The sequence below is a fragment of the Caretta caretta genome, chromosome 8 (genome assembly GCF_965140235.1).
Source record: "Caretta caretta isolate rCarCar2 chromosome 8, rCarCar1.hap1, whole genome shotgun sequence".
NCBI lineage: Eukaryota > Metazoa > Chordata > Testudines > Cheloniidae > Caretta > Caretta caretta.
Genome location: NC_134213.1, coordinates 48,407,498 through 48,435,276, shown reverse-complemented (window position 1 = coordinate 48,435,276; position 27,779 = coordinate 48,407,498). Strand labels below are relative to the sequence as shown.

At 45.8% G+C, this 27,779-nt stretch overlaps 1 long non-coding RNA gene across 1 annotated transcript; it reads left to right on the top strand.

The window, feature by feature from the left end:
• The first annotated feature begins 1,660 nt into the window (after positions 1-1,660).
• Positions 1,661-27,629, top strand: LOC125640943 (uncharacterized). The gene is made up of 4 exons (XR_007357946.2): positions 1,661-1,985; positions 3,860-3,940; positions 9,212-9,370; positions 27,466-27,629. It is a non-coding gene; the product is annotated as an uncharacterized LOC125640943 (long non-coding RNA).
• Positions 27,630-27,779: the final 150 nt, after the last annotated feature.

The following is a 27,779-nucleotide window of genomic DNA, read 5'->3' as shown; positions in this document are numbered from 1 at the left end:
CGATCCAGGTAGTGGATGGAGCTAAGTCACGATCTCCATATGATTTTATTTTCTGTGTACTAAGCTTTGAATTGCTAGGAGTCAGCTTTCTGCAGCTTTCAGGTTGTTGCAGGGTATATCAGAGGAGAGACACGCTGCTCTCGCCTGGAAACTTTACTTCAGTTCATTCTTGTTAGGTTCCCGTGGCTCCTGAAAGAATGTGACTTGCTCTTTGGGTATGAAAAAATAACAGCAGGACACATGATAGTCAGGAAGGATGGTTCAGTTCACTCAGTGGAGACCTGGGCTGAATTTTCTGCTCTGCCACAGACTTATTGTGTGACTTTGGGCAGCAAACTTAGCTTCTCTGTGCCTCAGTTCCCCATCTGCCCTGCCTCACAAGAGTATTGTGAGGATAAATCCATTAGAGTGTGGTGCGCATTACTAAGTACCTTGTAGGTAGGACTAGGGTTTGGCCTGAATAGCTCAGTAGATGCTGGTTCAGCTGTGCATGGTGAAGCGAGCAGCAGCTCTGCAATCTGCTGCAGTTCCCATGTGTTACTGCCTGGCTCTGCAGAGGACAGCCACTGGATGCGAGCTAACACCTCCCTACCCCCACCCCTAAGCAGCATTAACTTCTTGATCTTCTCTTTTTCCTGAAGTCACTAGGGTTGCTCCAGATTTACACCAACATAACTGAGAACAGAATCTGGCCCATTCTCTCTAGTTGACCAGACATATTTCTGGGACTTTTCAGGAGCTCTTCTTGAGATGCGTGAGCAAAAAGGAGCTGTTGTCTTCCCAGTGAAGAAGGGAATTATGTGACCAGGGACCAGTGCATATTACATGTCCAATGCACATATGGACTTGTTATAGCCCTCTAGTTACAGAACCTGGTTCTTCAGCTCAAGCTGTAGACACTTACAGTCGAAGTTCTCGGCTCAGCCACTGGTGTTGGCCAACCTGGCAGCTATTGCAACAGTGGGGCTGGATCTTCTTCAACAGTACAAATATAAAAACTAGCCTCCTGAAGACACAATGTGAAACGGCCTGGGTGCTAGTGGATCCGCCCATTCGTTTTAGGCATGCAAGTGCTTTTCCAGAGTAGCTATGCTGATGTGAGTGGATTTGCACATTTCCTATGTGATGGATTTGCACATTTAAGGGATTTTTGTATTGTAAGTGCTCCTTTGAACTGGTTTGCTTTCCATTTCCTACCACCAGTTTCACCTAGCAGACAAAGGCATAACAAGACCCGAGAGCTGGAAGCTGAAGCTAGACAAATTCAGACTAGAAACAAAGCACCATTTTTAACAGTGAGGGTAACTCACCATAGGAACAACTTACCTAGGGACATGGTAGATTCTCCATCACTTGCAGTCTTTATGGCAAGTCTTTCTAAAAGAGACGCTATAGATCAAACAGCGGTTATGGGCTTGATGCAGGGATTATTGGGTGCTGGTCTTTGGTCTGTGAGATGCAGGAAGTTAGACGTGATGATCATAGTGGTTCCTTCCTCCCTTAAAATCTATTAGAGATGGAGGAATTCAGTTGCCCACATGATTAGAATAAACTGCCCACCCGAAATGAAGAAGAAAAAATGTATTCGTTCTCATTTATTTGTTGTGGGAATTTAATGCTCATAAAAACTTCTTTATTTCTTCCTCCCCTCTAGGGCCAGTTGTGTTAAGATAACTCAACTGAGCTGCCATTCTTTCCTTTTTCATCTACCCACATGGCAGAATAAAGACCTGGGGTGAAATCTTGACCCAGTGAAGGGGAAGTTTGGTATGGAGCCAGACTTTGCAGCTTGCGGTCCTCTCTGCTAAGCCTGGCTGGAATACCCAGGGAGTAGTGCTTGTGAATCAGCATGTGAGCCTCTTTGCTCTGGATCAACACTGACCCAAAACCTCAGTGAACAATGAAGAGCACAGTGTTGATAGTGGTGCCGTATTTCAGGTACAACACAAGGCCGAGGTCCTGACTGCATGTAACAATTCTCATGGGTAAGCCCACCGTCCTGACCAGTTTCCAAACTGGTTAATTACGTTCTGCCGCCCTATATTCCTTCTGCCCTTTCAGGTGGATATGATATCGCTTTTAATTTCCTGTCCTACACCGTTGTGTGCTGGTATTCTACTCTTGAAACCAGTGTAGTGGCTGGTGGGTTGACTCCTTTATTCTCTCTGTGTGGAATATGCATGTTATATATATTTAGTTTGGGATCTGATATGATGAAAGGCACTATGTAAATATATCCTATTGTTACTTACTATATATGTACTTTACTTACTATATATGGGCTTATATATGTTGATATGATCTATTACAATGGAGAAGGGAGGAAGAATGGTCTTCTGTTTAAGAGTCCAAAGATCCTTGCCTCTGCCAGACACTTCCTTGGGTAGGTAACTTGGGCCCAGATTTTCAAACTTGGATAATTTAAAGTTAGCATCCTCAATCCCACATCTGGTACCTAAACATGTGGCTTGGTTAACTGAGCAGCTGAGCACACGCAAGGTCTCCTGAGGTCAATGGGACTGGTGAATTCTCAATACCTTTGAAAATCAGTTCACTTACTTAGGGCCTAAATTTGGATTTAAATTCCTAACGTTAGGCATGAAAGTATGAAAAGGTTAGCTTTAATCTGTCCCTCCATTCTCTCATCTGTAAAACAGGCATCATAATGTTTTACAGTAGCAATTGAGACCCCATCTGAAATTAGGGCGGTGTCTAGTCCAGCACTGTACAGACACAGAGTAAGAGACAGTCCTTGCAGTTTGAGAAGACAAGACAAAGAGCAAGAGTGGAAAGAGGCTGCCTAAAGTCACAGAGAAGGCAGGTACATAACTGGGGCTAGAACCTCTGGGGCTCCTGACTCCCAGTCCAATGTGTGATCTATTTGACCGTGCTGCCTTATCAGACACCCATTCTATCATTACCCATGAATGCATATGCTTGTAAGCCTGCGTTCATTACTGATTGAAGAGCTCTTTGCGATCCCCACATAGGAGGTGCAATAGAAAGGCAACATATCATTTGAATATGGTTATTTGTATGTCTTTTGCCCTAGACAAGTTAAATGTCCCTAACCCGTGTTCTCTGTGCTTATGTCTTAAATAAGATGAGTCCTATAATCATAGAAATTACAGATGGACAAAGAAATATGGCAACTAGTACATCTAGCTCAGACATAGTTGTTTCCTACAATGTATCTTCTGATGCTTTTTCCATCACTTCCTTTTGAGAGGACGCTCTTAATACTTTGACACCCTAATACTTCATTTATAGAATCATAGAATATCAGGGTTGGAAGGGACCTCAGGAGGTCATCTGGTCCAACCCCCTGCTCAAAGCAGGACCAATCCCCAACTAAATCATCCCAGCCAGGGCTTTGTCAAGAGAGAGGGGTTTTTTTTCTTCAATATTCATCAGACAGTTCCCTTTCTTGATTCACCCCATTAACCAGCTATACCTCCTCATCTTTCCCTATGTAGTAATCCTTCTCATTCATGAGAGAGATCACTGAACCACAATCAGACAGGAGAGGCAGGAGATAGTTTTGTGGTTAGGGTATGGGACTGGGAGTAGGGGAGTAATCTTCTGTTCTCAGTTCTGCTATAGACTTCCTGTGTGACTTTGGGTGGCAAATGCCTCTAAGAGACTTAGTCCCTCTGGGCCTCATCTTTAAAATGGGTGTCATAATACCCCATTTTTGTACTTAGTCCCTGCACTGAAGAGCATTTATGCTCTCTCTCTTATTATGTGTCTGTACAGTGCCTCGCACAATGGGGCTGGAGTCTCGGGTGCTACAAATACAAATAACAATAATTTTGGGAATGTCTGGATCTGAAATCTGCAGCTCTTTCTCTCGCTCTAGGACTCCAAGCCAAAAGAGTAGATGCCTACACCCTCCAAACTCTGAGATCGAGAGCCAAACTGCCCCGGCTTTTGAATTCAGGTACTAAACAATGTGGTGTTCATTGAATTAGAAATTGCTCCTGTGGCAAACTGGGAAAGAATGAGGAGATGGTACTAGACAATTTCCAAATCTGTGTTTATTTGAATTTTCAGTATTTATTCTCTCTAAAAAGGGGGGTGGGGGTGGGAGAGAAAGCACTTTGAATCTTGCAATCATTAAAACCAATTCTACTTTTCCTGTCCCTGCCCACCTCCTGATATGTGTGTGAAGCAATCTTTATAGCTACACAGCCATCAGATGGTATTGATCCAGATGTGGAAATTGGTATTGACTGCTGCTCTGTGTATTTCCGTGGCTTTTAAAGATACACCATGCAGGTGATTTCACTTTTCACATGACGCAGCTTGGGAAGCATTCCCTGTAACGGACCTAAAAGTATGTGCACATATAATATAGAAAGTTTTGCTTCCTTCACTCCTATTTATCCAAGGAAAAAGATATAGGAATGTTACAGCTGCTGGGGAGGGATGCTAAGACACCAGAAACCACTTATCTAATGGGAGGAATTAAGAAGTTGTACATGTCTCTATTCTGCAGTGGTTGTTTCTCTCTATCCAGCAGACATTTTCTTTTTAGAGCCAATGATTAAATCTTGCAAATCCACAAACCAACTGGGACTAATCCTGCATCCTTATTAGGGCAAAGGCCCATTGAACTCCTCAGTACGAGCAGTGTCCCTGTCTGGGACTGCAGGATTGGGCCCACTGATATTTTTTTTAAGGGACACCTCTGATTAGGAATTCTCAGTCTCTCTTCTGTGGTGAAATGGAGAAAGCAGGAAGTAACATTTGACTTTTAATATAACTTGTGTGTTGCTTCAAATATTTCCTTCATCATGAGGTCTGAGAGCAGAGTGCCAAGAAGACCATAAAATACACATTTGTTTTCTTTAGGGTGGCTTATTCTATGCTGCCTACATGTTCAAGTGTCTGGGACAGGGCAAGCCAAAAGGGAAGGGACAGTCAGAAAAATATCGGGATCGATTCTGGTCTCATTTACATTGCGTAAATCCAGAGTAACTTCACTGGATTCACTTTGGGTTTACGCTGGTGTAGCTGAAAAGAGGAATCTGCCAAATGAAGTCTAAAGGTACGACTTCCTCTAACTATTGCTGCTGCTGCAATAGAAATTACTCCGATACTTGATTCAGTTACTTGAATTCAAAACTCACATGTCTTCATCTCCATTAACTGAAGGCTGCTTTACAATGAAGGTCTCTTCCATGCTGTTCACGTCAATCCGTCCACATAGACCAGAGGTGTTCAATACGTTTGCCACTAGCCACATGTGGCTAATAGGCTACTGAATTGTGGCTAATGCATGTGGCTTTTTTATAATGTGGCTAATAAGAAAAATTCAAAACCACAAGTGTGGTAGCAGTGTGTAGCTAGCATCAAATTTCTATTGGACACCGCTGATGTAGACCATTCCCAGAACACCGCAGAGTGAGGGCACCTGTCTATTATGCTGAATGGTTGTCTAGAGATAGGCACCACATGCAACCAGTGAAGTCAGCTGAGGATTTCACATGGCCGGCCAAGACCTCCTCCTCCATTCCTCAGCATGAAGCCTGCCAGGAATTGCCTCCAGTGGTATTGCTCAGAGATTCTCTGGCTGACTTATGGCCAGTCACCCAACTCAGAACTAAAGTCTCCAATTTGTAGGGTCAGATGCTGTCATTAGAAAACTCTTAAATGACTTACTCCCCTCACAGATTTTGTCTAGGAGGTCAGAGACGTCACAAGCTCTGCATCTGTTTCCAAGCCAGATGCCTGCTGAGACCTCGCTTAATAGGTTGGCCATATATGCAGACACTGTGGTCATCATTAGCTAACAAGAGGCCTACGATCATGTAGGCAGCCTAGGGGAATGGGCTTAGCAAATTCTGTTCTAAAGAGCCCTGATTTGCAAGGAAGAAGGGTGGCTGCATTTTGCATCATTGAAAATGAGAGGAGGGAGGAGGAATATGTTTTTTTTTATTGTGGAAAATTTCCCTCAAAACTGTGAATTTTAAAAAAATATAACAGTCACTTGTGTGAATCCTGGAAAGCAAAGTCAATTTCATTTTTTCCCATGAAGTTTCCCCTACCTCTTTTATTAACCAGTTCTAAATATTATGAGGCTGGCATACTTTATTTTTAATCAACCTACTGTTTCTTTATATATTAAAAATATAAGACATTAACTGGTATTACAAAAAGAAGTCAGACTTAATCTAGTTGGGAGTGTTCCTTTAGGACCCATATTTTGATTTGGTAAATATTTAACAAAATATAATCTGAAAGCAAACATTTGTTTTTACATGAAAGAAAAACTGCAAGGCCTAGGAATTTGAAGTGTCACAAATGTCCTCCTGGGGGCGCCAATAAATGTCATAGAAACTTCAGCAGGGGGGCCTGGAAGAGAGAGGGCTAGAAGGGGCTTCCTCTCAACCATGGCATCGGTTGCTGCACGCCAGCAGCACCACAGCTCAATAAATAAATGATATACCAATAAAGGTAATTGACTTTGTGCTTTTTTTTTTTTTGCAAACTTTCTGCTTAAAGACGGCCCCATGGGGATTTCCTGTCTTTCCCCAACTCATTAAAAACCCCTTCTTGTTTTTTTTTCTCCATTAGACATACAGGCCTTGCTATCAAAGTGTACTTGTTAGTTACATGCTCTCCTAAGATCAGGGCCCTATTGTGCTAGGTGCTGTACATACATATAGCAAGCAACAGTCTGTGCCCTGTAAAGCATACAATGTAAATAGACAAGGCAGACCTGGGGTGGGGAAAAGGAAGGGTGGTGGTTGTATTTTTCCAGCTGGGTCTGCCTTCATCGACTCAATTGCCTGGGGCCCAGATACAGCAAAGCATTTAACCACATGGCGAACTTGAAGCAAATGCCAAAGTGCGTTAGCTATTTAGTATGAACCACCACCCTGTCGTATAAACGCTGCGTACATGAAGAAAAAATGTTTTATTACATAAATGAGAATAATGTAAACTCTTTGGGGCAGGTATAGTGTCTTTGTGTTCGCTTGGACAGAGCTCCCACAACAGACCACCATCTTGACCTAGGAGCACTGGAGTAATATTAATTTAAAATAATGCTTGGATGCAAAATCATCAGAACATAACATCATAATATCAGCTCTGATCCTGCATAGTCTTATGCAGTGATGAGCTGCCAAAATCTTAACAACTCCTCACCCCACGAGGGGGTTGTGGCCTGCCCCCGCCCCCCGGGACTCCTGCCCCATCCACCCCCCCCACGTTCCTTGACACCCCCCCCCCGGGACCCCTCCCCATCCACCCCCCCTCCCCTGTCCCCTGACTGCCCCCAGAACCAGACAGGAGGGTCTCGTGGGCCACCGTTGTGGGTCCCTGCCCCGCCCCGCCCCTAAGAGCCAGAGGGACCTGCCGGGGGGCGAGGTGGGGAGTCCCGGCGGTGCTTACCTGGGGCGGCTCCTGGGAAGCATCCGGCAGGTCCCTCTGGCTCCTAGGGGCGGGGGAGCGTAACTTGCGGGGGAACAGGGGGAGCAGCTGCTCCCCCCACTGATCACATCAAAAGTGGCGTCTTAGGCGCCAATTGTGTGGGTGCTCCGGGGCTGGAGCCCCCCCAGGGGGAAATTTGGTGGGTGCAGAGCACCCATCGGCAGCTCCCCGCCCCGCCCCCGGCCCCAGCTCACCTCTGCTCCGCCTCCTCCCCTGAACGTGTTGCCCCGCTGTGCTTCTCCACCCCACCCCACCCCCCGCTCCTTCACGCTGAGGCCCAGGGAGGCAGAGGCAAGGAGCGGTTCCCTTGCGTGCCCCCCGGGTTACCTGCTGCGGCACGGGCGGCCCTCCTCACACCCCCTCACCCCAGCTCACCTCCACTCCGCCTCCCTGGGGCTGAGCGCGAAGCCACCGCCTGCTTCTCAGCCCTCCCCAGCTTCTCCCGCGAACAACTGATTCACGGGAAGCTGGGGGCGGCAAAGCAAAGTGAGGCGGCCCGTTCAGGCCCAGGGAGGTGGAGCAGAGGTGAGCTGGGGCTAGGCGCGGGGCGGGGAGCTGCTGGTGGGTGTTCTGCACCCACCAAATTTTCCTTGTGGGTGCTCCAGCCCTGGAGCACCCAGGGAGTCAGCGCCTAAGGCACCACTTTTGGCCAATTGTTAGGTTCCAAAAGAGCTTCTAAATTTAACAACCAGTTCCAGTGAACCGGTGTAAACCTGCTCCAGCTCACCACTGGTCTTATGTGTGTATGCTTCCTTTTACAAACTGGGAATTGTACTACTTAAGTCAATGGTGCTACTCACCATATGTAAAGTTTAGCACGTGTGTACATCTTTGCAGGATTTGTGCCTTACTGTGGCAGTGGTGGTTTTCTGGTGTGGTTTCTTTGTAGGAGCTGTGGCAAACTCTTTGCTTTAATATCTATAACTAGAGTCAGTTCTTAGGGAAGAGTTGGTCCCTGCTAATTGAGCATTGGTATTTGGCTGAGATTCCTGCAAGAGGGGATTGTCTGCATGCTGTTTGTAACCATCTGTGTTCCAGGACTGCTGTATATAGTGTAAATAAAACAAATTTTGCTAAGAATATATCCAGACTCTGCATCACTGAATTATCCTCCAGTGGGAAGCCAACCTGCCAGGCCCTGATATCTGCTACCCCTCATATCAATTAGACAGAAAACACTTAGCCACAATAAAAACGTTTCAACTTTCAAATATACATCAGAAAATATGCAAAAACCTTCCGGGTCAAATTCTCTGCTCCATTTTGCACTGCTCAGGCATCACAAAAACAGAGAAGAATGTCTGCAAACCCCTAACTGATCACTTGCATTATGTAATGCACTTCAGCAATCCTCAGTTGGGGAAAGGTCCTTGGGTACCATCATCTGCTAGGCCACATTAAGGAGACTTTGAGGTATCCTAACAAATCCCTGGGCCTAGAGAAAAAATCAGGGAGACATAAGGGACTCCCATCTTGGAGCAGAGCACCCAGTAGAAGTCGAACAACCACAATATTCTACTCCTGAAGAATCATAGGTCTACACTGACTGCTTGTAGCATAGTTTGCTCTTCAGTTGTCTCTGATTACTGTTATGGCGTTTGACCTATTTTTTAGTTCAGGATGCAAAGCCCTTCTAAATGCCAAAATATTAAAAGATGAACGATGTTTCCATTTTATCATTAAGAAGTTGTTTTTAGACTAGAGCCAATGTGCAAAGTAATTCCCAGCATTCCCCTCTTCTATTTGCATATTAATACTTTTCATGTTTCAGGCCCTACAGGGACACCTGCTGGCAAGTTTCTGTGTTGACTTTGGCTGCAGAATTTATTGTCTCATCTGAGGAAATGGACCATTGGAAACGTTCGGTGATAGGCTTTTAGCTCTTGGAGAAGGCAGCAGCCGTTTAACAGATCAGCAACCCAATGCACAGGTATCTGATCCTAGCATTCCATCCCTTGCACCTTCTGCCAGGTTGCCCCTGGAGTGTGGAACACTCTCCCAAAGTCAGGAGCGATTTGGGGCAGCAGCTGTTTCTTACTGTGTATGTGTTCAGTGCCTAGCACAATGGGGTCCTGATCTAACTAAATTGCTTATTATTTTCATCCTGCAGGAAAATTCCAAAATGCTGACGTGGTTTTTGGCCCAAATTGGGATGAAAAGTCAAAATCTTAGAATTTTGTGCAAAATGACATATTCTAAAATATTTCATTTTGACCTTATAGCATTTCATGAAGACTTTATCACTTGACTTTATATTGTAATATAATATTATTTTGAGGCTTGGCAGAATTCAATTTTTACTCTTTATTCATCTAGATGCATAATATCAATATTTGTTTTTTAAGCATGTTTTTCCTGTTTTTATTGGTTGTTTTTTAAAATTTTCAGTTGCGCAAAATTATGCCTGCGGTGGGGGGGGGGGAGACAATAGCAGGGTCAGACAATTATTTAATGATAGTAGAGGATGAGATTAAAAAAGTTAAAGCTTTTTGTTAAAACACAAATTGTCCACGTGTCAAAACATACAAACTAATTATCCTTCAATCAATCTCTAGTACATTCTCAAGCTGCAGTTTTTTTACTTTGCCGATTTGTACATTTTGATTATTATTGATGGAAATATTTATTCATTGGTTTGTGTGTTTTGCTGAAATCGACTGTTTCTGAAATTTACAAATAAAAATCTAATCCTCCCAAGCCTTATTATATTATATTAATAATCAAATCAATCAAATCAAAATGAAATATTTCAATAATTTGTTGTGAACATTTTGATAATCAGTATGTTCCTGCAAAACATTTCAATTGTGTTGAACCAGCATTTTCCAACAGAAAGCTGTTCTGTCAGAATTTTCAGTCAGTTTAGTAATGTGTTTACTTAGGGCTTGTCTTAACTATGGGGATAAGTCGACCTAAGTTACGCTACTCCAGCTACGTGAGTAACATAGCAGGAGTTGACATAGCTTAGGTTGACTTACCCCGGTGTCTTCACTATGCTGCGTTGACGAGAAACTTACTTTACTCTTCTTGGGGAGCTGGAGTACCAGAGTCGACCGGAGAGCGCCCTGCCATCAATTTAGCAGGTCTTCACTAGACCCACTAAATTGACACCTGCTGCATCAATTGCAGCAGCGTCAATCTCCCCAGTAGTGAAGACAAGCCCTCCGTCACTAAAATATTCATTTACTAAGTTAAAACAATGCTGCCCTTAACCCTTTTAGTTTATTATTATTTATCATTTATTAGCACCAGCTCCAGAAATAATAATTTTAATAATAATAAATAATCAAACACACTAAAAAGACATCACAGTATATCACCTAGAAAGCAGCAGACACACATGCCAGGAAGAGATATACTGACTGACTTTTTTGGAACTTAACAAATATTGAAGACCAGATCTGTGTATCACCTAAATTGTTTGCAGGGTTGTTGTAGCCATGCTGGTCCCAGGATATTAGAGACACCAGGTGAGTGAGGTAATAACTTCTATTGGACCAATTTCTGTTGGTGAGAGAGGCAAGGTTTCAAGCTACACAGAACTCTTCTTTCAGGTCTGGGAAAGGTACTCAGAATAGCATAGCTAAATACAAGGTGGAACAAGTTGTGTAGCATAAGTAAGTACATTTTAAGAGACCATTCAAGGTGAAGTGGCCCGTTAACACCTCTGTAGTCATAGGACAAAAGATGGGGCAGGGGGGCTAGTGGATTACAGACTTTTATAATAAGCCATAAATCCAGTGTCTTTGCTAATACCATAGTGTCTAGCAAACATAGGTACTAGAACTAGGAGTGCTGCCTAACCCCCTGGCTTGAAGTAATTTCCATCCTATACAGGGTTTACAGTGTGGTTCAATGGCTCCCAGCACCCCCATCATACAAATTGTTCCAGCACCCCTGCAAGCAAAGTTATGAATTTAAGCTTCCAGGCTTGTCTTTTGAAAGTGTTGTGCAGGTTTCTTTTAAGGACAAGGACTGAGAGGTCAGATATAGGATGATCACCCGCCCAGTGCTGGGGGAGGGTCTGGGGCTCCCCACAGCAGCCCAGGCTCCCTGGGAGGTTCTTACCATGGCCTGGCTCCAGCTTCTGGCCTGGACGGGGGGGCGGGACCTCTGGGGGAAGAGGAGGAGTGGGGGGGCATAGAGGCAGGCAGGACTCCTCCATGTGTCCTGATTTTGCCTTTTGAAAAGATGGTCTCCCTAGTCAGGTATGGAGTGATTGCTTTGTGAAAAGTGTTTGCCCGTGTGTTATGTGGTGCTTTTGTCTTTTATCTTTTTCCTGTGTGAGTTCATTCAAGAGCACAGTGATTGCTGGTTTCACCTACATAGTTGTTGTTGGGGCATTTAGTGCACGGGATGAGGGACAACACATATTGTGATGGCTTGTGTAGAAGCCATGGTCTTGAAAAGTGTGTTGTGGGGGGTATTGATCATCAAAGCATTGGAGATATGTCTGCATGTTTTGCATCTGTTTTGGCAGTCTAGTGCTGCTTTGAGTTGATATGTCCTGGTTTGTGGGGAGCTTGCTTCCGATGATGAGCATGGTGAGGTTGAGGGGTTTTCTGAAGGCAAGATGAAGGGATTCAGGAAATATTTCTTTCAGCATGTGTGGAGCCCATTGGGTATGGGTTGTAACTGTTTAATGATACCCCGTATGGGGTCCAGTGTGGGTGTTAGGTGACAACTAGAGGTGTGTGGTCGAAGGGGAGGGGAGCTTCTGTATTGAAGTGAGTTCTCTTGAGGTATTTGGGTGGCCATTCCATGATGTGATCTACTTCTCTGGTAGAGTGTCCTCATCTGGTGAAGGCGTTTGTAAGTGTTAAGGTTTTTATCCCGGCCTTTCTCCTTGGAGCATATTCTGTGGTATCTGAGTGCCTGGCTGTAGATATTAGATTTCTTGGTGTGTTTGGGATGGTTACGGGATCTATGAAGGTAGGTGTGGTGATCTGTGGGTGTCTTCTATATAGTTACCAGTAGCGTTCCATTGTTGAAGCTGGTTTTGGTGTCCAGGAAGTTGATGCTGATGTGGGAGTGTTCTAGAGAGAGTTTGAGGGAGGGTGGTGGTGGTTGAGTTAAGGTAGAAGTCTGAGGGAGTTTAGGTCATCTGTTCAGAGGATGAAAATATCATCTATGTACCTCAGGTATATCATTAATTTTTGTGGTGCATTTGTCCAGAAATTCTTCCTCAAGGTGGCCCGTGAAGAGGTTGGCATACTGGGGAACCATGCTAGTCCACATAGCTGTTCCTATGGTTTGAACAAAGTGCTTGTTGTTGAATGTAAAATGGTTATGAGTGAGGATGAAATGGATGAGTTTGGTGATGTATTTGGGGTGGATATCTGAGGATTGTCCATTATCTTACAGCTATATGAGGCAGGCAGCAATGGTGAAGAATGTTGATGAACAGGGAGGTGACATCTATAGTGGAAAGGACAGTGTTCTGAGAGAGGTTGTTAATGTTGTGGAATATCTGGAGGAAACAGGCTGTGTCCTGGAGGAAGCTGGCCCTTTGTATGGTGAGTGATTTGAGGATGGTTTCTAGGAGTCCTGTAATTCCTTCAGTAAGAGGCAATGGCCAGATAGGATGGGTCTGCCTGGGTTCCCTTGTTTGTGTATCTTGGGAAGCATGTAGAAGGTCCCTGGCTGGGCTCATGGGAGATGAGGTTGTAGAGTTTCTCTTGGGGGAGGATTTGATGATATTCTTAAATTCCTAGGTGAATTATGGTGTGGGGTCTTCTCTGAGTTCTTTATAATAGGTGGTATCAGAGAGTTGTCAGTTGGCCTCATTGACGTAGTCATCATGGTTGAGAACTGCAACTGTGTCCTATTGTCTGTTGGTTTGATCATTGTCTGGTGGCTAGATTTCAGGGGCTGTATAGCTGTCCTCTTAAGAGTGGACTGATTATGGTGGATGTGAGGTTTATTAAGGATTTCATTGTCAATTTTTTTTGCCTGAAGCAATCAATGTAATAATCAAGTGTGTGCTGTTATCCACTGTTGGGTATCAAGTCAGATGATTCTTTTTTTCTTATGACTGTCGGGGAGGGGGGCGGGCGGGGCGGGATGATATTGTTGTTGTTATGAATGTTTTGAGGTGAAGCTGGTGGAAAAAATTCTTCTAGTTCTCCCCATGTTAGTATGGTATCATGTTCTGTGGTGTGGCAGAAATTCAGGCCCTTCAAGAATGCAGAAAATTCAGTTCCAGTTAGAGGTAGTTTTGATAAATTGATGAAGTTTGGGGTGTTGTGTCATGTCCATGTGGTGGATCCTGGTGCTATGGTTTCTCCCAGGCATGGTGTTCTGTAGATTGTGCAGGAGTTGTAGTTGGTTCCATGTCTTGTTTTTGTGTTGGATGGCTGTCATCATGGAGTTTTTTTCAGTTGTTTTGGGTTTCTTCCCTGATCTTCGGGTAGGCTTCCTGATATTTTTTTCCTTCCAGTGTGTGGGAGAATGTGAGGTTTCTTTCCTGAGGTGGTCCCTTCTGGAATATGTGAGGTACAGGAGATGTTTCCTCACTAACCCCCCTTTTTTTGTCCTATGACTGCAGAGGTGTTACCAGGCCACTTGAGAAGTCCCTTAGAATATATGTTAACTACTTGTTCTAAACAATCTGTTCCACCTGGTATTCAGCTGTGGTGCTCCGAGTACCTTCCAAAACCTGAAGAAGACCTCTGAGTGGCTCAAAAGCTTGACTCTCTCACCAACAGAATACAAGATATTACCTCACCCACCTTGTGTGTCTACCACCTACATTGTCTCTTTTCAGATAAGCGATTCTGTCTGATCCTGCCGAATCCGGCAGCTCCAGTACCCCAGATGACCCTGTCTCATGTCAGGGTGCTTTCAGGAATAACAGCATCCTTTCACAAGACCTGCCTCTCTGGCAAACCCAGCGTTTGCACTGGTATGTCAATAGCGCCATCAGGTTCCATCTGCCAAGAGCTGGCTCCTACAGTAGCTCACCGCACAGTATATGGTTCTGTTGGGCTGTGAAAATGGCCTGAATTATGTATGGGCAAATCATCATTTCCCCAGATAGAAGTAAAACAGGGCTATCTAGGTGTCAGAAGGTAGCCTGCAAGAGCTTGCCATGTTCAACAGATCCTGTTGAATGTTCTGGTTCAACCTCTATTAAGTCAAGGGGGAGAGGGGGTGTATGATACAGGGACAACTGGGAACAGAATTTGGCCCACTTGAGGGAAAATTGTAGTGTAAGGCCATGTCTATGTAACTCAGTTAAGCCCAGGGTGGCACTTGCCCCAGTGCAGCAACCCAGGGCTGGCTGAAATAGGTGCAAACCACCAGGGGAGACGTAATGTGATGATGCTGGCTGGTTTGTCATCTGTGGGGATTGAACCTGGGACCGCTGGCCCTAAAAGCATGAAACACTACTGCCTGAACCAGAGGAGCCAAGCCACTTAGCTCAGAGACTGCATCAGACTCTGAAATCTCTGCATGTGGTTTAGTCCAAAATGGAGACCAAGTGCCACCCTGGGCTTAACTGAGTTACATAAACATGGCCTTACACTACAAATCCCAGCATGCTTTGCTGCAAGAACAAGACTAATACTGAATCATACATCTGCCTTAAATTCATAGATTCATAGAGTCATAAATATTAAGGTCAGAGAGGACCATTATGATCATCTAGTCTGACCCCTGCACAACGCAGGCCACAGCGTCTCACCTACCCACTCCTGCGATAAACCTCTCGCCTATGTCTGGGCTACTGAAGTCCTCAAATCATGGTTTAAAGACTTCAAGGAGCAGAGAATCCTCCAGCAAGTGACCCATGCCCCATGCTACAGAGGAAGGCAAAAAACCCCCAGGGCCTCTTGCAATCTGCCCTGGAGGAAAATTCCTTCCCAACCCCAAATATGGCGATCAGCTGAACCCTGAGCATATGGGCAAGATTCACCAGCCAGATACCCAGGAAAGAATTCTCTATAATAACTCAGATCCCACCCCATCTAACATGCCATCACAGGCCATTGGGCCTATTTACCATGAATAGTTAAAGATCAATTAATTGCCAAAATCATGTTATCCCATCACACCATTTCCTCCATAAACTTATCGAGTTTAATCTTAAAGCCAGATAGGTCTTTTGCCCCCACTGCTTCTCTTGGAAGGCTAGTCCAGAACTTCACTCCTCTGATGGTTAGAAATCTTCGTCTAATTTCAAGTCTAAACTTCCCGATGGCTAAGACACCCTGTTAAGGGGCCTTTGGAATGTTTCCTGCCTGTGGTTCAAAGCAGCCTGTGCCTTTCAGACACACTGCAAAGCCCATCTGTTTGAACAGGCATTAGCCAAGGAAGAGATTTCTTACTAGTGGGAATGTGTGAGTGGGGGATTAAGCTTTATAGCCCTGCAGTCTGGTGATCCATTGACGTCAATGGATCCCATTGACTTCAGGGGAGATAGGCTCAGGCTGTGGTCTGGGAGTGTGGGGAGGAAGGAGAGTTGATGCTGCTGCTGCACTGGGCAATGTCTGTTTTATAACTCCCATGTTATTGCATTTTTTAGATGCCCATCAAGAGCTCTGGATGGGCACCTTGTGGTGCAGCATTTGTATCAAAATCCCAGTGGCTACATCGGCCAGATGGGGTTCCTAGGGTGGCTGTGTGTCCCTGAAAACAAGGAATATCCCTGTTTCTTCAGGGCCCCACCTGAAATCTCTGTTGGTTTAACCAAAATGCACATTTTGTCCTGGTGTTTTCATTAGCTGTTTGGGGTTAGAAGAATTAACCATCTAATCTAGTAGGTGAACATCACAGGTTGAAGGGACTGCTGAGTCACTGCTTGTCATTATCAAGAACATAGTGTGCTCTAGATTAACCAGGAGGTATGGCCTTCAGACAGGAATCACTGGGAGAAGTTCGATGGCCAATGTTATGCATGAGGTCAGACTAGAGACGTGGTTTTCAACCTGTGGTCCATGGACCCTGCAGACTGTCTAAGATTTCCAAAGGGGACCACACCTCCATTTGAAATTTTTTAGATGTCCGCAAATGAAAAAAGGTTGAAAACCATTGGACTAGATAATTAGATTTGTCCCTTCTGGCCTTTATACTCTGTGGATCCCTGAACTTTGCTCAGCTGCTGTTTAAACTGCTAGCCAAGGTAAGGGAATGCACAAGACCTGCAAGGAGAGAGCGGTGACCAGGACTGTCAAAATAGCCTTCGTCATGCTGATTGGATGATCTGTAAGCTATGCAGAGATAACAAATAACCTATTTGGCTAATTAATAGTACTAATATTGGTATGTAGCTCTTAGACAACAATGGGTTATCCTGTTTTTTTTTCATGGCCGTTTGTAATACATATTGATGCTGCAAAAGGTAGCTCCGGTGCTGGTTTATATGAATGTCATCAGGGAAAGCTTTGGGTGAGTCCTTTTTGGATCAAGGACATTGCCACTTCCAGAAAGAAAGTATCATGACTGTTCCGGGAATTTAGAGAGGGTTTTAAATGGACATTGGCAATGGCATCTGCTGAGGGATCTATTTTCTTTGTTTTAGGGAACACTAGACCCACATTCAAGCCAATTAGTAGAATGGAACTGAGTAAAGTACAAGAGGAACTGGAATGATAATAAGCCAAGTGCTTCAATGTAAGAAATTTGGGGCAGAAGCCAAATGAAAATGAAATAAAAGGCTATGGTCCAAATCCCAGACTCTTGCTGAGAGAAGGGAACAGACAAATATAGCATTCCTTACACAGACACTGGGTCAAAACCCCAGTGAGTGCTGCTGGAGGCAGCTCATGTGTGGGCAACTGCATGAAGAAATTAGGGGTAGTGGGGAAATCTAATCTGACAGTGAATCAGTGCTGCTCGTCATGCCGGCCTGCATGCACCCTGAGAGACCAGGGCCTCGCTCCATAACACAGTGAACCCTTAACCTAATTTATTGATTAAATCCACCTTGAGAAATGCAAGAGAGGATGAGAATATATCCTAGTAATCAGTGATCATCTCTCCAGTAGGCAGATGCTTGGTTATGGGACACTTCTCTCTAATTTGTCTGCCTAGTTTTGAGGGGGACCTATCCACCCCCACACGCTCACTGCTTGGGGTTGGGGAATTTCACTGGAGCTTGCTTTGTCTATCCCTCCATTAATACAATATTTGTAGGAGAAGCTTGAACCAATTCCTGATCCTGCCTTTATCAGCTGCTGGAAGCCCTATAGAAAGCAAGAGTCCTCGACCCCACAGGTGAACTTTATCAACATCATCTTTAGGTAGGCAATGGGGAAAAAATCAAATGAACTAAATCTTTGCCTCAATGCAACAGCAAACTAAGAAATCATTCAAATTAATATCCATTGTTAATATAACTCAAATAAGTTTGCAGTGTTGTAGCCGTGTTGCTCTCAGGATATTAAAGACAAGGTGGGTAAGCTAATATATTTCACTGGACCAACTTCTGTTGGTGAGAGAGAACTCAAATATGCATATTTCTCTGAGAATCAGCTAGTGAGATATACACTACACTAATAAACCACTGTCTAGAAGTGTACCCATCCAATAAGGGGGGGGAAATGTTGTTGAAATATGTGGTATACAAAAGGGCAACATTATTAAAATACATAACTGTGAACTTATATAAAAAGGAAAGTCAATAAGGATATACTGGACCATGATGAGAATGAAAATAACGTAAAAATACGAGAGAGTTTTTCTAAATTACAGCATGTTATATGTATGTTTTTTGGCTGTTGAAAAATGGTTTGAGATCAGAGTTCTCTTCCTGGCTCTTCCACTGGGTTACCTTGGGCTTTGCTTTTTGGTACCTCGGTTTCCCCACCTGTACAATGGAGATAATGATACTGACCTCCTTTGGAAAGCGCTTTGAGATCGAGAGCTGGAAGGTGCTATAAAAGAGCTAGATGTTATTATTATATTGTATTATTTGAGAAATAGAGCTGCTTGAAACCGGGAAATTATTTCACAAAATAATTTCAAAATTGGGTTTTGTTTTATCGAGTCCAGAATGGATCCATTTTCCATTTTTACCTAAAATGTTCTGTGACATTTTTGTTAATATTTTTACTGAAATATTGTATCTGAATCATTTTCAAAAGCATTACAGAATATTTCCATTTGCCTGAATACACAGTTTTTGGGTAAACCAGAAATGTTGATGATTTTGAAAATGACTTGGATACAAATGCAATAATATATCACAGAAAGTGTCACAAAAATGGAACATTTTGGTAGTGCTAACAAACTTTTGCAAAAAGTTCTCATTTTTGAAATGCAGCCAGTTTTCAATGAAAAAACTTTATATACTAAAAGTTGCCACCACTTCTCAGAAATAGCAGGGGATCACATCATTAAAGGCTGCATTGTAATGTACAAGAAGACAGAGTTTAAACTGAGGGTATGTCTGCATTACAGTGGCATAGCTATGGCTAACACCATAGTATAGATGTTTCCAATATCCAGTGATGAGCTGCCAAAATCTTAACAACCAGTTCCCTCCTCACCCCACAAGGGGGTCATGGCCTTCCCCTGCCCCCCCCCGGGACTCCTGCCCCATCCACCCCCCTCCCCTGTCCCCTGACTGCCCCCAGAACTGGACAGGAGGGTCTCGAGGGCCACCGTAGTGGGTGCCCACCCTGCCCCGCCCCTAAGAACCAGAGGGACCTGCCGAGGGGCGAGGTGGGGAGTCCCGGCGGTGCTTACCTGGGTGACTCCCAGGAAGCATCCGGCAGGTCCCTCTGGCTCCTAGGGGCGGGGGAGCGTAGCTTGTGGGGGAGCAGGGGGAGTGGCCGCTCCCCTCACTGATCATATCAAAAGTGGCACCTTAGGCGCGGGCTCCCTGGGTGCTCCGGGGCTGGAGACCCCCCGGTGGGAAATTTGGTGGGTGCAGAGCCTCCACCAGCTGCTCCCCACCCCACGCCCAGCCCCTGCTCACCTCTGCTCCGCCTCCTCCCCTGAACGCGCTGCCATGCCCTGCTTCTCCGCCCCCCCGCAGCTTCCCACAAATCAGTTGTTCGCACGGGAAGCCAGGGAGGGCTGAGAAGCAGGTGGTGGCTTCGCGCTCAGGCCCAGGGAGGCGGAGGCAAGGAGCGGTTTCCCTGCACGCCCCCCTGGTTACCTGCTGCGGCGCAGGCGGCCCTCCTCACGCCCCCTCACCCCAGCTCACTTCCGCCTCCCTGGGCCTGAGCGCGAAGCCACCGCCTGCTTCTCAGCCTGCCCCAGCTTCCCCCACGAACAGCTGATTCTCGGGAAGCCAGGGGCGGCGAGGTAGAGCGGGGCGGCGCGTTCAGGCCCAGGAAGGTAGAGTGGAGGTGAGCTGGGGCCAGGCACAGGGTGGGGAGCTGCCGGTGGGTGCTCTGCACCCACCAAATTTTCCCCGTGGGTGCTCCAGCCCCGAAGCACCCACTGAGTCGGCTCCTAAGGCGCCACTTTTGGCCGGTTGTTAAATTTAGAAGTCCTTTTAGAACCGGTTGTCCTGGGAACTGGTGCGAACTGGCTCCAGCTCACCACTGCCAATATCGACAAAAGGGGGGTTTCCATTGATATAATTAATCCAACTCTGTGAGAGGCAGTAGCTAGATTAATGGAAGAATTCTTCTGTTGACCTAGCAGTGTCTACAGAGTGTTTAAGATAATCTAACTAGGGCACTCAGGGTATGAAACTTTCCACACCATGAGCAACGTCGTTAAGTTGATCTAATTTTTAAGAATAGATAGTAACAACTGAATATAGAGTATGACTCACTGTGAATTTACCATTTATTTCATACATATAATGCTTAGAAAAATCACTTACACTTTTATGTCAGCTTATGAAAAAATCAGTTTTCATATTCGTTTAACTTGCGAAAATAAAAATAGAATGTGTTACTTTCAAACCAGTAATGCACAAATACAAATTCTGGGCACAACACATTTTAGTGTAAATCCACTCTTCAATGGAACTAATTAGGGCTGTCAATTAATCTCAGTTAACTCATGTGATTAACTAAAAAAATTAATCATATTAATCGCTGTTTTAATCGCATTGTCAAGCAATAGAATACCAACTGAAATTTATCAAATATTTTGGATGTGTTTCTACATTTTAAAATGCATTTATTTCAATTACAACACAGAATATAAAATGTGCAGTACAAACTTAATATTTTTTTTGCAAATATTTGCACTGTAAAAATGATAAACAAAAGAAATAGTATTTTTCAATTCACCTCATACAAGTACTGTAGTTCAATCTCCTTATCGTGAAAGCACAACTTATAAATGTAGATTTTTTTTTATTACATATCTGCACTCAAAACCAAAACAATGTAAAACTTTAGAGCCTACGAGTCCACTCAGTCCTTCTTTTTGTTCAGCCAATCGCTAAGAGAAACAAGTTTGTTTACATTTATGGGAGATAATGCTGCCTGCTTCTTATTTACAATGTCACCTGAAAATGAGAACAAATGTTTGCATGGCACTTTTGTAGCTGGCATTGCAAGGTATTTACATGCCAGATATGCTAAACATTCATATGCCCTTTCATGCTTTGGCCACCATTCCGGAAGACATGCTTCCATGCTGATGATTCTCGTTAAAGAAATAATGCATTAATTAAATTTGTGACTGTACTCCTTGGGGGAGAATTGTATGTCCCCTGCTCTGTGTTTTACTCACATTCTGCCATATATTTCATGTTATAGCAGTCTCGGATGATGACCCAGCACATGTTTTTCATTTTAAGAACACATTCATTGCAGATTTGACAAAATGCAAAGAAGGTACCAATGTGAGATTTCTAAAGATAGCTACAGCACTCGACCCTAGATTTAAGACTCTCAAGTGCCTTCCAAAATCTGAGAGGGATGAGGTGTGGAACATGCTTTCAGAAGTCTTAAAAGAGCTACACTTCGATGGGGAAACTACAGAACCTGAACCACCAAAAAAGAAAATCAACCTTCTGCTGGTGGCATCTGACTCAGATGATGAAAATGGACATGCGTCGGTCCACACTGCTTTGAATCATTATTGAGCAGAACCCGTCATCAGCATGGACGCATGTCCTCTGGAAGGGTGGTTGAAGAATGACGGGACATATGAATCTTTAGCGCATCTGGCACATAAATATCTTGCTACGCTGGCTACAACAGTGCCATGAGAACGCCTGATCTCACTTTCAGGTGACATTGTAAACAAGAAGCGGGCAGCATTATCTCCTGCAAATGTAAACAAACTTGTTTGTCTCAGTGAGTGGCTGAACAAGAAGTAGGACTGAGTGGACTTGTAGGCGCTAAAGTTTTACATTGTTTTATTTTTGAATGCAGTTATTTTTGTGCATAATTCTACATTTGTAAGTTCAACTTTTATGATAAAGAGATGGCACTACAGTACTTGTTTTAAGTGAATTGAAAAATAGGATTTTATTTTACAGTGCAAATATTTATAATAAAAAATAAATATAAAGTGAGCACTGTACACTTTGTATTCTGTGTTGTAATTTAACTCAATATATTTGAAAATGTGGAAAACATCCAAAATATTTTCATAAATAGTATTCTGTTATTGTTTAACAGCGTGATTAATCACGCAATTAATCATGATTAATTTTTTGAATCGCTTGACATCTCTAGAACTAATTAATCTTTGACCTATGTTAGGCTAGGTTGGGGTTAGGACAGATGAGAGAAAAATGCTGGGCCGACATTTGTAAGAGGGAGACGTCACTTTATTTAAATAAGCAATACTTTATGGAAGACAAAGCTTGCCATATTAGAGGCAGCGTGCTCTAGAAGACAGAGCACTGGACGGGGTTCGGAAGATGTGGCGTTGATCTGTGACTCTTTCCCCACCGTGATATAATTGCAGCTCTAAGTATGGGAGATGAAGTCCAGCCAAGGATCCCACTCTATGGAAGAAAATGGGCACATGAGGCATCTGAACTACAACTCCCATGAGGCACCACACCAGCATTTCAGAACAGAAACATTTCAGTTTTGGGGCATATAGATTTTGGATCAAAAATAATTTTTTTCTCTGCTCTTTCAACCTTAACTTTGGTATTTCCAGCCGGACGAGGGTTTACCTTTGCTTTACGTTTAATAAACAGTGGGAATTACACTGATACGGTGCCAAGATTTTAACAAGAGCCTTCCACAAACATTTCCTCCAGTAATCTATAATAAACCAAAGACAGTGAGGCTTGCAGAGAACAGGGATGAGGGATTTGGAATTGATCCATCCAATTTACCATTGAAACGAAACCACTCGTTAATAAGCAAGGTGTGTGGGGGAAGCAGCATCACTCAGCGTTCATGCTGTGTGAGGTGGAAATATTTATTCTTTATATCACTGTGTTCCGCTTGTGTAACGGTAAAGATTTCTTGAAGGGAATCCAGGGTATCCTGCCCAGGGACACTGTTTTGACAATACTTGTTGCATTACTGGTACATTCCAAATAATACTGGTACATTCCAAAGAAGGTGAGACTCATGTGCATTTTAGGAGTCTTTTTGTCAGGCCGAAGGATAAATCATCTCGCAAGGGGCTAATTTAATAGAATCCAGTTGTTAGTCCCCATAACTCTCCCTTCAGTTGCCTTTTTAGCAAGGGTGGGTGGACACAGCAGAAACCAGCAATGCCAAGCTACTGAGGCTTGGCCTTCCTCTCCCTGCCCCCAACGACTGCATTCTTCTCCAGTCGGGTGACCAGGTGTCTGGTTTTGGACCGGAAAACGAGGTTGAAAAGGAATCCTGACAGCTCTGGTCAGCACTGCTGACCGGGCGTTGAATGTCCGGTTCGCGGCGCCACAGGGGGGCTGGCAGGCTCCCTACTCGCACCGTGCCATGGCCTGCGCGGCTCCCGGGTCCGGAAGCAGTTGGCATGTCCGGCTCCTAGGCTTAGGAGCTGCCGGGGGCATCCGCGCGCTCCCCCCACACCTGCAGACGCAGCTCCCATTGGCTGGGTCATGGCAAGGGAGGAACTAGCGCCATTCATGAGTGCTCCCAGGCGGCTGTTGAGAGGGGTCATGCGGTGCGCGCTTGTCCTGCTGCTGCCCGGCCCTCTTCTGCTCGCACGCCTCATGTGGCTGGGCTGGAACTGCGGTGCATGCCCTGCTGCAAACCGCTGTCTGTCGCTCCATCGCCAGCACCCAGGACTTGGAGGTACATGTATCCCTGTCTCCGAGTGCTGGGAATGGGGCTGCACCCCCACCGCCCCACCACTGCATCCCTCCCTGTCCCAACCTCCCCGCACCTCCATCCCCCTGTCACTGCATCCCTCCCTGTCCCAACGGCCCCGCACCTCCATCCCCCGGTCACTGCATCCCTCCCCATCCCAACCTCCCCGCACCTCCATCCCCCCGTCACTGCATCCCTCCCCATCCCAACCTCCCCGCACCTCCATCCCCCCGTCACTGCATCCCTCCCCATCCCAACCTCCCCGCACCTCCATCCCCCTGTCACTGCATCCCTCCCCATCCCAACCTCCCCGCACCTCCATCCCCCTGTCACTGCATCCCTCTCCATCCCAATCTCCCCGCACCTCCATCCCCCTGTCACTGCATCCCTCTCCATCCCAACCTCCCCGCACCTCCATCCCCCTGTCACTGCATCCCTCCCCATCCCAACCTCCCCGCACCTCCATCCCCCCATCACTGCATCCCTCCCCGTCCCAACCCCGCTGCACCTCCATCTCCCATCACTGCATCCCTCCCCACCCCCCTCACTGCATCCCTCCCTGTCCCAACCCTCCCGCACCTCCATCCCCCATCTATGCATCCCTCCCCGTCCCAACCACCCCACACCTCCATCTGCCCATCACTGCATTCCTCTCAGTCTCAACCCCTCTTGCACCCCTATCCCCCTCACTGCTTTCCTCCCCGTCCCACCCCCACACCCCTATCCCCCCATCATTGCATCCCTCCCCCTTCCCATCCCATCCTGCCCCCCACACCTACCCATCCCAGCTCTGTACCCCTTACAGCGCTCTCCCACCCATCCTCTCTACCTCCCAGAGCCACCACCCCCTACAGCCCTGCACCCCATTCACCTCCATAAACTGCTGCACTCCCATTATGTCCCTATACACCCCTGTGCCACCCACATCCTAATTCATCTGTAGCCTTCTGCCTCCCCCTGCATCCCCATTCACTCCACATACCCCCCATGCCCCCTCCCCTCTCCTTCACTGCCCCCTCTTACCCCCACCCTGCTCTCATCTTTGGCCTCTTTCCCTCCCCATTCTCTCTCCTGCACCCCCCCACCCACCCCCATCTTTACCCCTCCAGCCCACTCTCCTCCCTTCCCAGCTGGGTGTAAAGCTGGAAGAGTGTATGAAAAAGTGTCTCTGTGTAGGCAAGTGTGTGCATACATGCACGGTAGGTGTGTAAGAGACTGTGTGTAAGTGTCTTTGTGTAGGGAGGTGCGTGTATTGCCACGTGTGTGTATATCTGTGTGAATAAAATTTGCAGCCTAACTCTTTGACTTTTATTCCTTTTGCTGGCTTGCGCACAAAAAAATTGATGACAAAATATGTGTTTATTCATTTCATAACAAGTTTTTAAAAGAGAAGGGAACGCTAAAAGAAATGTATTATTTCTTAAACAGTGAATGTTGTTGACTAGTACTTGCAGAAGAGCCAATGTATCATACATTTCTCCCCACCTTTGTCAAGCTACATTATAAACTCTTTGTTGCAGACTCTCTCTTTTTGTGTGTATGTCCAGCACCTACCACCCTGGAGCCCTGATCTTAGCTGGGGTCTCTAGGCACTAAACAACAATTGTAATAATAAATAATGTGGAAATATACATGTTAGTGCTAGATGTCTATACATGAATACACGTGTGTATCTGCATGTAGTTGCGGAAGTCAGTTTCTACAGATTTATTTATATAGGTATCTGGACAGGTGTGCATTTCTGTGGTTGTGCTCTGTGGATTTGTATTTGGGCTTCGGGAGTGGGCCTTTAATGGCCCCATTGCAACTGTGATAATGTGTGGTCCTAATTCCACACACAAAATTACAATAACTTTACTGAACAAAAAACATGGAGCTGATTATGAAAAATGGGAAGAGGGGAGGGAAAGAATCATGAAAACCTTCGTGAAATTTCATTTTTTTTAAAAAATTACCCTTTTTGACTATTTGCTGCCAGCTCTAGTGTCCTGTAACAAATAAAACCTGAACTTAGCATAATACATCTGTCAAAACAATAAATATGCCTGTTTGGGTCTTGCAGTGAAAATGAGCATGTGAAAGAGGGTCGGGGAGAGTAAGCGAGGGAGCGGGGGAGCCTCAGGGAGGGGCGGGGACTCAGGGAAGGGGCAGGGCAGTGGGTGGGAGGGGGTGGGGCAAGGGGGTTCATTTTCTGGAATTAGAAAGTTGGCAACCCTACTCCCCAGGTCTGTGCAGGGCTCTAGAGAGGGTAAGAACAAGGATCATTTGTCTCCTACCCCGGTCTCAGTCATACAGGGATGCAGAGATTGATGGGGGCTCCCTGCAGAAAGGGGTGCCCCTGGCGGCCATCCAGCTCCTTTTCCTCCCAAGCTCTATGCAGTGGTCCTGGGAACAGATGACACCATCATGGCCCCAGACTCAGAACCAGCAGCTGCTCTGGTGCTGTGTTACTGCTGAACATCCTCCTACGGGCCCTGGGGCAGAGCTTGCATGTAAGTTCCATCTGGAGCACTGCAGGAGACAGGGATTACAATTGACCAGCCAGGGACCGTAACCCCTGGGCAGAACAAGGACCCTGACCTGTGAGATGCATGCCAGCAATATGGATCTCTTTGAAAACTGGAGACGTACACCCCCCCCTCCCCCCAGTAGGTCAGCAGCACAGCCGCCCTGCAGGCCAGGCACAGAGACCTGACAATCTCTTTCAGTTTTACCCACATTAGGCACACCTGCCACGTCAGGTGCCTCACGTGACACTCATACCAGCTGCGTGCTCAGGCCCCCAGCTGGGTCCGAGGCAGGCAGCTGGTATCTCCTTGCAGTGACTCTGCCTGGCCATGGGTAGGCACTGCTAAGTCCCTCTACTTCTTTGTCTGCGCCTGCTGCCAGCTCCTGCTGTTATGCAGGAGGTTGGGTAGGTAGCTCCAGACAAGTGTGTGTTTGATCTGTGGGGCAGTCACAGATTTCATGGCTGTGGATGGACATGCTGGCCGCTTTCCATTCAGGTGCTTCAATGCCAGACCCCTACCACTGCTCAGGGGGAGGGGGAATCAGTCACTGTCTCTTTGAGGGAAACGTCACACTTGCCAGCGGTGATTTAGGAGTTACTTATACTTAGGACCACTGTGATATTTCCAGACAAAATTGATTTTCAAGGTGGCAGTGCCCCGGTTCACTTCACTGAATCCCACAAAGGCAGTTTAAAGGGATTGAGTTCCTGAAGCAGACAGGGCTCTGTTTTGTAAGCTCCTTGGGGCGGGCACCATATCCAGCTCTATTTGTACAGGGGAGGGCCAGCGCTGATGGTGCTCTGTAAATCATTCCAAAACTTCCTTCGCTCCACAGAACCCCTTTAGCACTTGGGAAGAAAGGCAAGCACTCATTTAATTGAACTCTTTCTATGGCCTCTCCTATTGCAGAATTGTCACCCAGAGCCAGCACTGCCAACTCTTACAGTATTTGGTGTATGTCTTAAAGCCCCAACTCCTGGAGTCAGGGGATTAGGCAAGGAGTTCATTTAAAAAAAAACCTTCTAGCCTTCATGATTGTGGAGGAAAGGCTGAGAACGTGACCCAACTGTAACCTAAAGGTGCAGAAACTTCAGGTGAATGAAATAACCTGGTGTTTATTTATTTAGTTTTGTAAAAAAATCCGGTGTTTTTCACCTAGCCCCAGGGTTTCTTGGGGCCTGCCTCCTCTTTATGAAGGTGGAGGGCAGCCCGGTCTCCGAGCGAACCAGGCCCTTTTCCTGAATCACAGCTGGCATCTCTCTGCTTCCCAGCGTACAAATAATGCTTTCGCAAGGACATGCAGGCAAGGCTTGTAAACCAGTGATAGGTTGGCATGTTTGCAATAAACCTCCTTTTGTTTCTTTTCGCAGGGCTGCAGGGTGGCCGGGTTGGAAGCCTTCCCCTCCCCTACGAAGAGCAAGCACATCGGGAGACGACGGGGAACGGGGAACAGGCCAAGTACACTTTCTTTTGCAAAGACCCCTTTGCACCTTTAAGGACTGGAGACTTCGGATGGAAGCAGGGCACAGCCCACCTCTGAACCCGGTGATTGACAGGAAGCTGGGGGGGTGGGGTGGGGATGTGAGTGTATGTGTCTGAGGAAGGGGTGGGAGGAGCTCGGGCCCTTCCCAGATGGCCAATCAAGGCAGAGGGGTGGGCAGCTTGGCTCTCTCCTCCTGTGGCT